At 39.0% G+C, this 18397-nt stretch overlaps 1 protein-coding gene across 4 annotated transcripts in view; it reads right to left on the reverse strand.

Annotated features, from left to right (window-relative positions):
- ST6GALNAC3 (ST6 N-acetylgalactosaminide alpha-2,6-sialyltransferase 3) overlaps positions 1-18397 on the reverse strand; it is a 216318-nt gene that overhangs the window by 93361 nt on the left and 104560 nt on the right. The window lies entirely within an intron of this gene.

Raw genomic sequence — 18397 nt, forward strand, 5'->3', positions numbered from 1 at the left:
GAGCAGCATCACTGAAGCACTGAAATAATTTATTTGCATGCACAAGACAAAAGGTCTCAGTAAAGCTTATTTACTATCCTGTTCCTCATTCTCCTTTCCCAGTCTCTAAATTTTTCCACTTCTCTGTTTATTGATCTTCTGTGATATTCTGAAAAGTTCCACATCACACAGGCAGGTAATGCCAAGTAGAAAGCTGCACATGAGAACCAAAGTATCTAGGCTGCAGATTTCCATTTTCCAAAAGAAGTAGATGAAATAAAAATTTTGAATGAGGGCCATAGCTAAAGACTACTCACACCCAAGGGAAAAGAGTCTTATGAACACAAGTCTCATTAAAACTTGCTTCATCCAGACCATCATCAGCCATGAAGGCCTAGAAAAAACATAACATAGTGAGTAAGAAAACAGACCGCACTGAAAACACAACTAACTTCTTTAAAATGATTAAGCAAAAGAAAACAAATTCATTACCACTGATGTAAACCCTTCAAAGCTCTGGCAGCCTGAGGTTTCCTGCTCTGCAGCATGATATCCAAGGTTCATTGCAAAGCCCTGTTTATCCAACTGCATTTCTCAGTAGTTCTACCTAATTAACATTTTGGCAATGAAGGAGGCAATGGGGGAGCGTATATATGTAAATACACCAAAAATATGCTAGGGAACATTAAATGTGTAAAATCAAGCACTGAAAATTTAGGGAAGTGTCAGAATTAGAGCTGCTGTGCAGCCCTAATTGGGCAACCTTGTGTGCACGCATTATGATACTATCTTTAATTACCCGACCACCTACTATTTTTTCCACTGGACCCCTGCCTGCACTGACTGACATAACGAGCAGCTATTCAATGCCTTTGTTTTCTTGTTATTAGTCAATGTGTCCCCATGCCTCATTTATTGAGCATTATTCACATCCTGCTCTGAGACTTATTAATTTCTGCCTGGGCTGTCATTCAGTACTTACTGTAGCTCCTCCCTTCTCAAATACCATTCTAAAGAGAGATAGGAAAAGATTGTGTTAGCCCTCTTCAACAGAAGAGGTCTGAGAAATTCAAGTGAAATTCATAATTTAAATTAAAAAGAATACACTCACAGAACCTGGAGCAATTAGAATTCTTTTGTAATTTATAAGTTCAAATAATTTTCCTTGAGCTATCTCTGTGCTGCATAAATCAGACCCAAGGGTCTCAAACTAAGCATTCAGAAAGAAAACACACACAGTTAGTAAAAACATGGCTTGATTAGATTGGAATCACATGGAAATTCTGTAACAGAAGCAAGAATAGAATCTAGCAGCTAGCATTAATGCTTGACTGTGACAGCCTTGCCTTCCATTCCCGTAGTGTCCCAACTCCTTCACACCTTTTCATTTCTTCAGCAAATGAGGCAGTAGTCCTAGCAACTTCTTTATACATTTCCACCCAGCACCAGAAATGGTAAAATCTGGACAATGAATGAGGCTGAACTTGTCCCACTCCGCACAGCCGTGAACACATCAAAGAATTCTGAATCAAAAGAGAACAGGTGTTTTTATTTATGGCATTCCCCGGTTCCTGAACCTTGACTTTGCAACCCTAATAGTATTGTGTCAGCCTCAAAGGTACATAAGCACATAAAAAAAGCCAAGAAATCTGGTCACAGATTTCACACTGTGTTTGTCCATGGCAGGACCAGAACCTGCCTATCCTCCACACAGATTTCAGTCGGTTGAACTAACACAGCAGTAACAGCAGCAGCAGACCACCACTCTCTACTTCAGTAGCCACACTGTTTTTCCTTTTTAATGATAATGTCATGATTGTTATTGGGAAAATATTTTTCCAGCCAGCTCTAGTGAAAATATTTCCCCCAACCAACTAATATGTCATTAAGAAATAAAATATTCATATTAAAGAAACATCCAAAATTTTGCATCTAACAAATAGCCACGTTCCAAAATTCATTATGCAAACTAAGTAAGTGGTATTTATCAAGAATATGTTTTGAACTTTTTGTGTCTTTTACCCACCAGGTTTCCTTTTGGCAATACAAATTACTCCCTGGACATACAAGCCCGCCACCCCAGAAGCACGGCAAAATAAAAATCTGGAGCTTTGGAGTCAGGAAGCCTGAGCTGTGGTCTGGCCTGCTCCTGACCTGCTTTATGTCTCAGATAAATGGCAACCTCAAGGTCTCACTTCACCAATCTGCAAAACAGAACTGCACTGCTTTGTTGATGTTATTGAAAAAAAGCCTCCTCACCTCAAAGCTCTCCACATACAACTCTGTGAAGGTGAAATATTCAGCATGGTTCATTTAGTTAGAGAATTACCATGCATCCTGCAAGAGCCCTATTTGCTCCCTGAACATAGAGATCAGTGGAATTAGGCCTTCAGCCCTCCAGGTGTCACCCTGCAGGGACTGGGGAACAGACATGCAGATCAACTCCAGGGAAGCACAGCAGGGGAAATCTGAGGTATTGGTATGCACTCCACCAGTCAAATTTAAAATTAATTAAAATTTCTTTTTGCAAAGTCCTCTTATCTTGACGTGGATTTAGCTACCAGTCAGCTCTAGACACTACGCAAGTGAATACAAAGTTCCTATAACAGCATGATGGATAATGCCTTTCTCAGGTGCTCACTTTCGTGCACAGCAGGTGCTGAGATATTAGAATTGAAAATTCAAAATATTTAAATCTAAAAATCTATGCAAATATATGTTCTAGAGGAATGATTTCAACTGAGTATTCAAAAGTATAAAGATGCCATCTCACCGGTAGTAAAATATAATTAGCAAGTGACATAGCTTTTACTTATTAATTATATTTATTTTGTACCACCACTAGAGGAACTGCGGCAAAAAAAAATATAATCAGCAAAAATCTTTTCTGATGACAGGTGTTTACTCCTATTAGCTCGGCAAAACATATGAATCCTGAAAGAATGGTATTTCCTTTCAGTTTTGCCTAGCAGTGTGTATAAATAAAAACGTTAACTGCCAGGACATAATTTTCAGTATGCTTGTCTTACTTCAGATGCGTGTTTTCTGTTTGGAGCACAGCTGTTCATATTTCCCAACATGAGCTCCAGTGCTGTAAATATCTTCTCTATTGAGGGCTACATTCCTAAACTACTGCACAGGGGCCACATGCACAAATTGTGTTAGTGCTAATGTAAGCTCTGTGCACGCAAATCCATGCACAGCACTTAGAAAACGCGGACCACGGACCTTGACCCCAACGCTTTGCCACTGAACCAGAATTGCTCTATTTAAATCTGTGACTGTGACATAAATCAGGTTTTTCAAAAGGCTTTTATTCAGCTAAAAGAACTCATTCTGGGATAAAATTTAAATAGCTCATGCTGCAGAACTGCATTAATGAAGCAAATTACTCCCAGCAACCTGGAAAAAAAATAATTTGGAAACTGAAGGTAAGATTGCCTAGGGTTTACTGCTACATTTTTTTCAACAGTTAGAAGTCTGTGCTGTGTTTAGCTCAATTTCTTCACTTTTGGATCTCAAAAACAAGTCCTTTGCCTGTCAGCATAACACAGCTGGCAGCACTATTGCCTCCCCACTGGAAGGTCAGGGATTCACATCTCTGACTGAGACATGGGCTCGTGTCCAATGCTGACACTGCAGCAGAGGTTTGGGGGATGTCTCTGCACAGCTCGAGCTGCCTGCATTCAGATGAGACACCAGAGCAAGGTCACTGCTGCCCATCAGTGAGGCCCACCTGGGTGAAAGGTAACAGTCTCATGGCAATTTTCACAATGGCAGGACATAACCACGATGGTGTTAGGAAATACTGGCTTCTAACAAATAGCTTTGGGTATCAGAGAATCTTTGGAAGCAATTGTTAAGCAAAATAATAGAAATCCATGGGGCTATCCAAACCATGACAATGATATCTCCCTCCTTACTCTGCAAAGCTTTCTTTGTTTAGGAGAGAGGGCAGCCTACTTCTAAGAACAATGAGAGCACAGAGTTCTAATACACATTATTACATTTTTTACAGATGTAGCATATCTTGTACATTTTTAGAAACATGGATCCATGAATTTCCAGTTTTCTGATGGAAAATTTGCAACAATAATTACCAAATTAGGTATCTTTCAGTTGGTCTGCTGCTTTAGGAAGAGGGGCGAAATGCAAGAAACATGAGCATGGTAAATAAAAGCTACTTCTGCACCACTTTTCTTTGAGCAGTCAAGTGGATTCTATGGCTGGTGACAAAAGTGGTGGCTGGTGGCCATCTACCCAGTCTGTGCCCCGGCTTTGTGACTACAGGGACAGGATCTGATGAACAGACATGGGCATTTTTTCTCTCTTACAGGATTAATCTATATTGTAAGATCAAGAGCAGAAAGAAAGAATGGCACAACTCCTGATGACTGTAAGGCTGTTGCTCTGAAGGCAGTGAAATACCACATCTTTGAGTAAGAGCTAGAACAATACAAAGATAACCTAAGAGGGTGTCATGGAAGCAGGGTTACTGTTCTTGGGAACTTCCGCAGTCACTGAAATCTCCCTCTGTGATCAAGGATTTCATCTGTTCCTCTTGGACTACAAACAAGTAAGAAGATTTCTCTTCTTTGTTTTGTTTTTAAATCAGACACTCTCTGAAACAAAGACGAGCCTATAAAGCAAATTTTGGATACAACAAGAGATTTGATTAAAAAGGAAAAAAAAAAAAAGGAATCTGAATTGATTTGCAGGCAAGAAACTATAAAGCATGTTTTTCTTTCCAAGGAAGCCCTCACAAGGAACCTGAGACGACTTGCATCATTTCAGGTATTGATAAAATAGAGCTCTTCATTGTGTTGACTTGAGAAATCCGAAGGAAGTCTCAAGAAAAGAAATATGTTGCTTTATTCATTCATGTGACAGGGGAAATAAAAATAAAATAGTATCAGATAAAAGGCAAATTGGACTAAAGTTGTATTTGACCACTACTGAAAATGAGAACCAAAACGTAATATACACACAGTAGATAGAAGAATAAAATTAGGCATACAAATAAAATTGCTGCTTCTATAAAAATAAGAAATACACACATACTTAACATCCATCATGGGAAAAATTCCAGTGAAGTTACAATTAGATTTTGAGAGTAATTTCAGCAGCAACCTATTTCATTTCTATAACACCATAATGATTTCATCAGTAACAAATTCTCTAGGTAGTATCACACTGGAAAGTTTAAGGATGACACCATTAAATAGCATCCATAATTGTTACAATCAACTACATATTACACAAAAGGGTGCATTTCCAGATGACTGTTAAATGTACCAATTTACCAGATTAGCTTTTTGCTGAAAGTAACACTCTCAGCCTTCAAGAACCTATTACCTATGGACCAAAGCTCATGTCAAGTCCATTTTCTGCTGCAAAATTAAACTGGGCATCCTTTCACAATACAATTTATAGTACAGCCACAAATACTACTGATTACCAAGAACTGTTCTGTTATGGAGGGGCAAAACAGGGGGGGTTTAAATGCCACTGAGCACAGGACTGGGTAAGCCGATATGCTGAATAGATGCAGATGTTTCCTCACCTTGTTGAGTCTCCTTTGCCCTTAGAACTATTGCAGGGAGCTGAGACCTGTGCTTTGCAAAGGCTGACAGGATTTGAGCTGTGAACCTGACAAAACACTGTACCTATTTAACAGGAAAGGAATCTTGCAGACACACACAGAGGTTCCACAAAGTATGAGAACATGAGGTTTCACTTAAATTGGTACTGGGAGCAAACCTAAACATGCAGTCTAGAAACACACTTGCCCTCCCAAATCACCACAATCATTAACTAATAGACACGACCTCTGCGTAGAGCAGTTTTAAAAATTATGCTATCTCAAATACAAAACTGTAGTAAAAATCTTGGACATCATCAGGTAGATAAATACTTTTTGCATCCAGAAATAACTAATGGTTGTTTATAGAGAGAGATACTCATATTGGAAAGAAACCAAAAAGCGACATTCATGAATCCTCTAGCAATTTAAAAATTCAAACAGATTTTAAGATGTATTATGCAATAATATCTACTCACTCACATCTAACATAGAAATGCCTCTTAGTGATATGTAGTTGCTAAAATTATATTTATGTTTATAAAGATCTTGCCAGACAAACTAGATTTTTCAAAGAAAAATGACATTCTTAGTGAGTGAAGGGAAATTACTAGAGGCATTCTAAAGACTAATTAGACTAGAGGCATTACTAAAGACTAATAAAAAGACAGATTTTCAGGAATTCAGAATACAGCCTCATAGATAATTGGACAATTAATCTGAATGTACAAGAAATACAAATGTATATACAAATCAAGGGTTCTGAACATAAAATGAAGGTATAATTTCTTAACAGATTAACTCTGTTATTCCATAGGAAAACTGTTCCTCTAATGAACAAGAGCATTTAAACTGCAAGAATGCTACTGCAGACTGAATGGGAAAAATTATGACCAAAAATCCTATATTCAAGAATAACTTAAACCACTATAAGATTTCTGATACAGACTGAAACAAAGAAAGGAGAAAAACCCCAACAAACCACAAACCAAACAACAAAAAGAAATCACTTTTCCTTTTAGTTCTAAACCTTTTTTAATTGGCCTTATACAACACCAACTTTGTGATCTTTTCCTTGCTAAATCTGTTTATCTTTACAAACAATCTTCAGGAGAAAATAAATGGTATTTTCAGAAAGAGAGCACAAGCACGAGAAAAATAACAAGCTGGGCATCATCTTGGAAAACAATTAAGTGATTCATCTCAGGGAAAAAGATCCAAGACATGTTAGGAAAAATAAATCCAAGGTAATTTGATAAGTGGAAGCAGAGGTACCATGTTAGGTCATCTCCTCTCTTCCATTACAGCTCAGTCCCATACTGAGTTCTAGGAAACTGAGCAGCAAGAAGTGAGGAAAAGGTGGGCTCTTTCTATGGATGATTTACGAAAAATAAGGAAGAGTTTTGCTTGATAACATGGTGATAAAGGTGAAACTGCAAATGTCTGTACATACTGGAAGAAAAATGTGATTAAGAAATAGAAACATCTAAGATATTTAAAAAAAACAGGAAATAAAGAAATATAAACAGCTGTACTGTTTCCCCATATCTCAATATCAGAAGATACTCAAGTGGCACCTCATGATCTTCTAACAGATGTGGGTAAAGGACCAAGAATTGCAATTGTAACAACAGGCAGGTTAAAACATGAGATAACATGGAATATGGGTCAATCACACACTAGCAGGAAGATGACTGGCCAGTCTGCTTTTTTTCAGCTCTAGATTTTTTTTTTTTTGGTATCACACTGAAACTAGCAGAAAAATATATGCATTATTCATGATATTTGTGGCAGACATGCACTGTAGTTTCAGTGAACAGGACTGGAAGTAATACCAGAGGAAATAGAGGCCTTAGAGGAAGACACTAATCTCAGAAAACTCAGAGTGTCACTGTAATTTTTTTTAAGCGTTCTGTTATGGTAATAGTTATGTTTGCAGAAAATTATTTCTGTGCTATTCAGATAAACAACCTCACAGAGGGCCATTTCTTCCCCAGGAAATGAAGAGTGGATAACACCCACTGGAATGGGAGCAAGCCATTTAAGAGCAAGTGGAGGGAGCTCCACAATGCTGGTTCCTATGTCATTATCAACAGCCTATACATAACAAATGATCAAAGGATTTAGATTTTACAGCAGAACTTACCTCGCATTGCAGCCAGCAGAGGTGGCAACTAACTTTAAACTGGAAACAATATCACCCCTGTCTATTGCTTGAAAATTACTTCTCATCTACAATTATCTGTCAGTTTTGCCTTCTCATTTTCAGCTATCACCAGCCCCCATATGTACAAAAGTCCTTTCTCCTTGATGCTTATGCTCAGCTCCAAAATAATTTATTAGGAGTTACACATGCTTATCAAAGACAGACAGGATTCATGCAGAAATTAATGGCAGTCTATGGAAGTTGCTATCTATCATTACATAATACATGCCAACTGCTGTCACAGGACATGGATTACCTCATCCTTTGTCAATCAGAATGCATTAGTGCAGTGCAAAGATTACTTCTGTTGTTGTTCTGACAATAAAGTTCTGGCTGTAATACAATGGTAATAAGGGATAATCTATCCGGAATAGTAGATTCACAACCATTTTATGACAGTCAATCTGACTAAAACTTTTTAATTTTTGACCATGACCAGAAGTAACTTGATCTAAAAATGGTACTTTCTCTTTACAAACATGATGATCCAGAAGCAGTGAAGAGTACTTTGGTCCACATCAGCAGCAGGACAGAAACTGAGGCAAGCTCATGAGAGTTCCAGCCTGTTTCTCTGCCCACTCCCTCCTGAGTAAAAGATCAACACTAATCATCATCATTTGCCTTACAATAATGTCATCAGCTCCATCCGTTATCACTTGTCCCGGTGGTGACAAGGCACATTCAACACCAAGGGCCAACTGGAGCAGAAATGAACAGGGTAGCTCCAGAGTGACCTCACCACCATGGAGGATCCCAAAGGACGGTCCCCCCACTGCCTCCAAGGCACTCTCCTGTGGGACTCGTTGGAGGTCTGCCATGGAGACAATTAATGAAGAAGCACCACCTGCTTCTCATGTGTCTGAGAAAATTGCATTTTTCTGCCTTCTTACCAGAGAGCCAGTTCAGCCCTAGAAACACTGAAAAGTGCCTGTACTCTGCCTTTGGGAAACACTGACATGGCTTCAAATAAACTTTTTTGGAGGTCACTCCATTTGAAAAAGAAGTCATTCTTGTAAGGACATTAGCAAGAAACTTTAAAAGGTACATGAACTCTGACCAGAGACACAATTTTGCCACAGGTTCTTCTGATATGAAATTTATTTCCAGATGCTTTTCCAAAGCCTGCTACCAGAAGACTGGATCAATGTATTCATCTTGAGGCCACATCTCTACTCCACCAGGAATCCAACCTTGTGTAGAATGCAGCAGTAGATGGCTTAAGAACAGCCTCTTATCTCCTAAATCTCCCATCTATGCCTTCAAAGCTGTCTTAAATAGTAGTACATTTGGGGGGAAAAGGAAATCTTATGATCTAGTGAAAAAAATTTTGGGAAGTAAAGAGCAAGCCAAATTGGAGGGGAAGCCTTAAGAAAAATCAGCAGTTTTGGTCACCATGAACTGGCTCTAAAAAGGAAGAGCTTGCAGGAAATAGGATCAACATTACAAATCTTTAACATGCTAGAAACAAGATGACACAAGAAACTGTATTGTAAGCTGGAAAATGCTGGTAAGTCAATAAAATTAATTACACAAAAAACACCTGAGAACAGAACTGTCATTCATTGATCAATTCCATTACATACTGGATGTCATCAAATACAGGATTATTGTTTTTACCTAAAGGCCAGACTTTATCCTTCACCTTGGTATTTCAGTTCTGTTTTAGGATATTTGCCTGTGCTGATCTAAGGTTTTCAGTGTACTGCCCTGGAACTACTTTGGAGTAGGTCCTGTGCACGCAGTCAGGCATTTCATAGGAGTCTGAAGGCATCTGAGTAAAAGCTTAGAAATATACTTTTTCAACTTGATGCACTCCAGAAATTGTATTTTCTCTTTACAAACATGAATCCTAGGCACCAGCACTGAAAGAGGTAGAAAGGAGGGACGGTGGTAGCATCACTGAACTAGAACCAGGGAAATTAACCTGAACCAACTTGCACTTTGGCTGGTGTAATACTAATATGAGACCCTTGAGCATTCTTTTCAGTCTCTAACTGGAGCAAAGCAGGTTCCATCCCCTGAAGAAATATTGATCTAATACTGGTAGCATTTTCATCAATTTCAAATCCAAAACTCTGGGTCCTAACTACAGGAAACTCTTAAAAACACATTCAAGAAGCGGTACTTCGAAAAATGATGCTATTAGTCACAGAAAAGAGGACTGGTATGAAAGGGTAAAGGCAGTAATGTGCATCCCTGGGGTTGGGATTAAAAATGGAGGATGAATTGTTGTTATTAAGAGGACAATCCGAAAATCACTCCAGTAATTTCTCTGCTCTCATTTTGGGATTTTTATTTAACGCTGTATTTATTCATCTAATGCGCCAACTGCTTTTCTAAGTGACAGGAAACGAGATTACTGTAATCTCTGACTAGCTCAATATGGAAAATATATCAACTAGATAGAAAGAAAAATAAAGATGGAAGAAAGAAATATTGCAAGTAACACAGAGTTTCATTTTTCTCACTCCCACCCTGACCCAGATGGAATTGGTTTTCATTTTAGGGTGCAGCTGCATGGACACCATTTACCATGAACTTTCCAATATCGGTGGCAATACAACTGGTTTAGTGGTAGTTAAAAAATGATGTGTGATGAGTACACAAAATTTACAGCTACTCCCACAGAAAACGTAGCTCCCTGTAACAGATACTATAAATCTATTAAGTAGAGCTAAGATGCACACACTGCCAGCATAGTAATGCCAGTAATGGGCATGAGGTTTTTGATTCATACAGGTCTCTTACAGACCAAATAACACATATTTGGTGGTATGGACTAATGCATTCAGCCAGACAAGAGAAACTATCCCAAGAAAAGCAATTATTGCTGGTACAATTTGCATCTGCTCTAAGAGGGTCTTTGAGCTCATTTCTCCTCTATGCAGCACTTATACCAGTCCACCTGTTCCATCCTGGTCTGAGAGCAGATAGCAAAAATTAACAGCTCAAATATGCATTTAAGGTTCACATTTTAACAAAAAGCCTAAGAGAAAAGGCTCATGTGATAGAAACTTTCCACCCACTCAGAAAACAATAAAAAAAGACAAAACTCTGTGCTCAATCCGCAGAGCTGCACAGCAGAACCTGAAGCTGCCAAACACAGGCTGTGACAGATGGCCATGGGAGCAAACTTGGAAAGCAAAGGCTTTCAAGGAAGATGGCTGTGGCTTTAAAGCTAACTAGTAATTGGCATGACTGTCAGTGCTAGGAGTCTGTCTCTTGAGCGAGTTCTAGCTGCTTTGTTTACATGGGCACCCACGCACGTCTGTGTGCCTGTGTGTGCGTGGCTGGCACGCAGCTCCCTGCAGGGGAGTATTAATAGCCTTGGGTCAGCTCTGTGCTGTGCATCTCTGCCAGATAGCTGTGCTGGGCAAGAGCTCAAAGAGCTAAACTCACTGATTGCCATAGCTAGCAGAAAGCCCTTGTGTAGGAACGACTGTACCAGCAAAATTCCATTTTTAGTGACTCTTTTTACTCTGTGGTGTATTTTATACACCAGTACAGAGTGTACCTCAGCTGCCATCACCACATCCAAAACTAGTGACAATTTGCTGCAAAGGATACAATCCTTTGAATCTCTGTGAGAAATGGACTCCAGGCATAAACTTAGCAGGGTGACACTGGGTTTCTTTTGACGAGGGCGTCTTCATTTTTAAAAAGCAGTAGTGGGAGGATATTCAGAGAGAAAATGATAGGGCACTGCTCTCCCAGCTGATGAACTGGAACACCAAGGAGACACCTTGCCTGCCACTAATGCAAAGCAGCCCATACTTCATTTGACAACTATTACTGACAAAAGAAGAAATCATGTAATGGTAACAGAAGTAAGTTCTCATCCAGAGTAAGATCAGTAAGTTCCTCCTTCCCTTGACAAGCCTCACTCTCATCTGCTCATTACATGTTTCCTATTTTCCCCAGAGGTTTGGTCTCACTCAAGAAGACATTGCACCAAACCTCCCTGCTCTTTTCTTTACCAGTCCAAAAGACTACTCCATTCACTTTTCTGGTCTACCTGCCGTTCAAATGAAAATAAAACTTTGCTGACAGAAATTCGCCTATCAAGCTCGCTAACTGCAAAAGTCAGCTCTTCCTCTGTTTTCCAAATGGTCTCCAGTCAATTTTCAAGGTGTTGCATCTCTCATTTGGGGAGACATTGTTCACACTTTTCACATGGAAAACACAACTGGCACCTTCTCAATAGGGAGACTAACATTAGCTGCTATAGCCCTACCCTTCAGTAGCAGTTAAAAAAAAATCCTCAAGAAGGTGGGAGAAATCTCTGAAAATTATATATAACCAAGGTGCATGGCAAATCTTTGATAGCAGTAACCTTCTGCGATATAACTTATAAGCTCCATTCAACAGATCAATCCAGCCCATGACTGCATCGTAGACATTTATTTCTACCAGCCCAGATTCTTTACGGATTGACTTCTGATGGCACAGCTCACTGGCTGATAGTAATCTCTTCTCAAGTCCCTTAGTCTCTTTTTTCTAAAGCAGAGCCGCCACACAGGCAGCACTGCTTGACTCATCACACTGAGGCTCTGTGTGGAGCAGATTTAATTCCTCTGTATAGAATACTTGATATATTTATCCTGGCACTTGACTTTTTCCTCATGAGACACCATCAGAGTCGTGGCACCTTTAAAAACCTAAGCTAATTCCATATATACAGAAGGAAAATGGCTGAGCTGGCAGGATTTACTCCACTGAGGACACACATTATCTGTGTTCCCTTCTCTCCTGTAGGTTCATAACAGCCTGAGTGGTTTCAAGTGGACCTTGCAGCTTATTCTGATAATTCTCTCTTCTTCCAGGCCAAATGGGGGTTGGAGAGAGGAAGAGGGCAGTGAGGATCCTGGTGATAATTGGTTTAGTGAGGTCTGTTTCTATAAGATGTGCTCCTGGAGTTGCTCATTCAGTGGTTAAAAGTCTTTGGCAGGAATTTTATTTCCGAGCGTGTGCCTATGGCTCCCAGAGCCAGGAACAGGAGCTCTGGTACAGCCAGAAAACACAAGAGAGGCAGGAGGACAGGAACCATCAACCCACCATATGAATGTCTCTCAGAAGTGTAACGTGCAATGTGATTGTCATTTAAAATGTTATGTAACCAACCCTTCTGCAATACTTACAAAGAAAGTTGCTCCTGACCATTTATAGAACAGAAGCAAAAAAATATCCAGAAGATACTGCATGTTGTACTTCCATTATTATTATTATTATTATTATTATTACATGATTTCTGAGGATGAAATAATAAGTAACTGTGCAACTGATAAAAAACTGTGTCTAAGAAGGGATATAAATGATAAATTACTATGAAACAAATGACCTTTTCTTAACAAAATATCCTGTGAATTCTTAAGTTGTAACATAGAACAAGATCCTAAAGGAAGAGACAGGATAGAAGTCATCAATGTTCAGAAATTAAATACTAAAGCAGCTTTCTTTCACAGTGAATTTTGGCTGATGTAGCTTTTCAGCCTCTCTAGGACCCAGTTTTTTCCAAGAAGAGTATGAAACAAGCATCTCTGGAGTCAGCTGAACACACCATTCCAGTTCACAGTCTGGTAACCTTCTCTTCTGACATGAAACCCAGAGCTATTCTCCAAGTTTCTCTTCATAGTGTCATTTTCATCCATTACTAACAAAAGCAAAACAAACCTTCCCAGGTCGGTTGCTAGCTTTACCTATTTTTAATATTTCTTACAAAAATGTCAGTCTTTTTGAAAAATTTTTCTCACTTCCCATATCTGGAGAAGAACTAATATTAAAACATTCACCACATTCTTTGCATTCCTCATGTATTTTTTAATTTAGTTTTTCAAGTTTTTTAAGCAGGTAGTCTCTCATGGTTGGTGCGGGTCCACCGTATGATTGCTTCTAACATGTTGACAACTATCTTATTGCTATTTTTGAAATTCTATGTGCCTTATCTTACAGTCACAGAGCACATCACAGCCCATATTTCTGCATGTTATGTTACTTTACCTCTACATTTCAGGTAATTTTTAAATGTACTTACTTTATTCTGTTTAAAAAAAAATGATAAAAAGGACAACACAGATATGTATAAGGTCTGCAAACTTCTCCTGTTTATATTCATATCTGTGGTATTTTATTTGTGGAAACCTCCACTCATTCCAGTCAAGTTCTACTACAGAAATTCTGGGGAAATGGAAAAAAAAGGAACCAGATTTAGGCCATCCAGTCACAAGTGTTCGTAGCTGTGTGTGCCACAAGTGGTGAGCAATTAACGCTTGTACACAGGTCTGTTCAGGTTAGGGACAAAATGGTATGGGATAATATGAGCCAAATGTATTTCTTCAGTATCAATACAGTATTGATGAATTTTTCAGTTATGACAGGATTTTTTAAAAGTCTTAAGTGCTACAATGCACATTCCTTTTATCTAGCGCTCATCACTGTAAGGCAAGATTCTTCAATGTTCACGACACAAAGGCTCTTTGCTCCCTCAGAATTCATTTTAGAGGAAGCCATTAGATCTCACAGTTGCAGTTTAATGTAGGGATTTTAGGTCATCTCAGAACTTAGCCTTTTCCAAGAACGGTTTTAATCTTTGTTCAGTACTTGAATATACTTTTATAATTACGCTTCAAGTGTTATTGCAGCTATATTTCAGATTTTACGTATGAAGGAAAATGCTGTATTATTTTAATACTGACGGTAGAGTAAAAATCTATTCAATATTCACCTTTCATGAAGCACAATCAAATATCCAAGAACACTATTAGACTTGCCTAGCATAAAGTTTCAGACTGCTAATGGATTTTAAATTGATATCATAATGCTGCAATTTAAATACATGATGTTCATTAATTTTGCTAGAATTCTTTGTAGAGTAGGAATGGTATGAAAGAAGGAGGAAGGTTATATTTTCTCTACCTGCTTCTTTTTATCTGCTTCCCCATTTTTGATATACAAAAAGAGTCATTACATCAGCTTGATGTGGGTAGGGGGTGAAGTTCATTCCAATGACAATAGGTTTCAATTAGGTAACTACTGTGGAGTTGTAGCAAATTAATATTTTTTATGAAAAAAAATCACCAGGAATAGGATAAAAATAACTAACGCATGATAGGCATGACATTTCCTAAAGACAGATTTCATGGGACTTCTCACCAAAAATCCATAGGCACAAAGTGGAGGAAATAAGGGATGGAAAGGTCATCTTGCTCATATACCTCCTTCTCACTGAAAGGTCAAAATTCATGTATTGAGCAAGACAGCAATACTGCAAAACAGACAGGCATAATTTCCCACAAATCTCAAGGAGTGACCTCGGATGTGGATATTGAAAAGGGGAAAGAGATCACATCATGGAGGGCTACTACAAGATCCTTTTCTACTGAGGAGAGTGAGGGTGGGCTCTGGATGCAAATTTTCTAGGTGAAGAATCCTCTATTTCAGAAATATCTCAAAAGTGAAACTAAAATGTGTCTAGACATAATGGCCCGGTATATACAACACTTCATATCTATTTGTATTTCAAATCTAATATATTTACTGTACATAAAGACAGTTTTTCCAAAGCTGTTGCTATGGCTACAAATCAAGGAAACCATAGCAACAACCCTGTGTTATGTACAGCCTTAATTGCAGATTAAGTTATGTCTCTCTTTGCATTTTATATTAAATACTCACATACAATCTAGGTTTAGTAATCTTAAATTTTTTTCAGACTTTTTAATAATAAAAATTCCACAATATTACACTGTCAAGTCAAATACACAACACCCTTGAAATATGTCTTTACAGCATTATTCTGATCCTACCTAATAACAGCCACATCATTGTTTTTTGAGATAAACACTAATGTTCATACCATCGTATTTCCTGATCTTTTTTAATACAAATGATTGATCACTACCACTTTAACCAAGTAATTGATTTTCCATCATCTCATAAGATTTTTCAAGTCTCATCCCACTAAGCCTTACCCCAAAACAAATCAGCTCCTTCTAACTTAGTATTTTATTGCTATGGATTAAAATTTTGGGGTTTGGGCCTTTTTTGGTTTGTTTTGGTTTTCCTTTTTCTTCAGAAAGTAAGCATGCAATAGAGACAGGAAAGGCAGAGTAGTAGTTCATTCTAGATTTTCTAGCTTCCCTGTCACTTCAGATGACTGACTGGGTTGGTGGCAAATGACCCTAGTTCCTCCGGTTCGATGACCTTGTATATTCAAGTATTTAAGAACGCTGAGAAGTTGGGATCAGAGAGCCCTGGCATGCTGTATGCTGCCAGACTTTAGAGTGCACCCTGAGAGAACGGGTAAAGGAGAGCAGAACGAATGTGAAGAAAAGAAGAAGGATTTTGGAAGTGGCTGAGGAACAGGATGGAGTGCTATCAGACAGCAGGAGACAACGGTGGGGTGACAGGATTCAAAGGACACTCTAGGAGGATATGAGCACATCCAGCAGGTGTAAAAAGATTCCCTCAATAAAAGAGAAGAGAAAAAGCCAAAACTCACATCTTTAAAAGCCTTCTCTCCTATCCTCCCTTCCCTCACTTTATTTCCTGGTAATTCACAGCGGTATTGTTTCCCCACACCATTTGGTCCTTGCCCATTGACGAGACACCATGCATTCTATTTTGCAAAAAACTTGGCCACATCTGTTTGGGGCATTAGCTTGTCTCACAGAGTGGACTTTTCTGCTTATCTTACATACCACAGCAGCACAAAAACCTAGAAAATATAATCTTAATTTTATGAAATGAGCAGAAATTTGATGTATTTGACACAACAAAGCAATGAGTGATCAGTGCTTTTAATCTCTATGAATAATTGAGATTTTCTGGCTATTTTAATAAAAGTAGTATAAAAATGCTTATCTGACAAGGCAATCTGTGTTCTAAAAATCATAGTCTGAGAAAGCTATGAGTGTGAGTTAGGAACTGGGTAAAAGCTTTTCACATGAGCAGCACAACAAAAGTTCCCTCGCACAGGGAACAATTAAGTCAAAAGTTAGTCCATTTACAATAAGCAAGCCATGTTCAGGTTCTTCATTATCATTTTAATTAGCAAATATTAACGTAATCTGAAAATACGACAGGGAAAACAACTAAAATTACTAAGTTTAAGGAGTCCTTCATGACCTAAGCTAAATTGAGACAAATGTCTTACTACTCGATACCAGTCACCAACTTTCAGGACACTCCTTTCCATTTAGTGTTAGAACTTCCAAGCGTGTTATCAAATTTAAGAATGAATTAAGGCCCTCATAAACTACTTCTAACCTCTGATGAAGGCAATGGTGAATAAAAATGTATCAGCAAGCTCCCCTCCTCTCCAGTTATCAGTTCAGACTGATAGTGATCAAGTGACCGTGGCAGCTCTACCTCATTCAGATTCCATGCCTGCCACTGTGCCAACAACCCAGGGACATGCAGAACATGCTGCCCTCTCATATCTAGAGGGATGAAGATGCTGGATGAAGCCTTAACCCTTTTGTGCTCAACAGCACCTCCCATTCCTTTCACTGGGACTACGATTCACATCTGAACAGTTTTCTTCTCAGGTGCTTGTCCTTTTTCTGCTTTATCGATAACGTACTTTGGCTTCCAAAATAGTGCTGCATCTTACAGGGACAGTGATTAAAAGCTACATAAGTTTAAAAGAAGCTGCCTCCTAAAAACTGCCTCTCATTCTGCTTTTTGTATTTAACCCACTAAAGGTAGGATAATAACTAGCTAGTCCAATACACTTCCAGGACTAAATACAATGAAGTGGTAAAGTATTTTCAGTCTCTATAAAAGCTGTTATGTAAATGAATTTCACTCATTAATAATTGCAATTTTGTAGAAAAAAATAACTAGCAGTTAGTGGAAGTCTGATAGTATTTCTCATGACTGACAATGCTATAACTGATCACAAACCACAGGAAGAGTTCATTTTTTATGTTACCTTATTTTGAAAGTTTCCACTTTACAAATACTACAAAGAGAGAGGAAAAGTCTGAAGAAAATGCACCACCAAAACCCAACAGTGGCTCTAGAAATTTTGACAACTAAGACACTTTAAAGCAGGAGTCCCTGTAAAACTTAATTTTGTCAGACAAGTATTTTTATCACAGAGCAAGTATTCTGCAAAGCAGATACACATCTATCGTGGCCGGGTTGGGGTCTGTGGCTCAGACCCGGGAAGCTGTGACCGACCCAGAGAGAGCGTCCTGCAAGGGACAGTCCCCCCGAGGTCTGCGGTGTTCCCTCAGCCGCCGGGGTGCCTCTGCAGAGGGGTGCCTGTCTCAGCAGGCTGCCAGCTCTTTAGTGATTCACTGAGAGTGATTTCAGCTCTTGCTCTGTGAGGCAACCCCAGGCCAGACCAGGAGGAGAGAGATGAGAGGCTCCTTTGGCGGTTCCGCATGGGGCAGCTTTATTTGTCCTGCGCCCTACGAAGGGTAGGCTAGGGACGAGCTCTCCGATCTCTAAGGGAGAACAGGGTAGCTCTTATAGGGATACGAGGGTGGATGTGAGAGGGTAGAAGCCAATGGGTTACAAAGAATCTACCTAGGGTCTCCCAGAGGCTCATGGTTCCGTTTTTCTCTCACCCTCACCAGGAAGTGCTGCCTTTTCCAAGGGGATCTTACTGGGAGGTAATGCAACCT

The sequence above is a fragment of the Corvus hawaiiensis genome, chromosome 9, assembly GCF_020740725.1.
Source record: "Corvus hawaiiensis isolate bCorHaw1 chromosome 9, bCorHaw1.pri.cur, whole genome shotgun sequence".
Taxonomy (NCBI): Eukaryota; Metazoa; Chordata; class Aves; order Passeriformes; family Corvidae; genus Corvus; species Corvus hawaiiensis.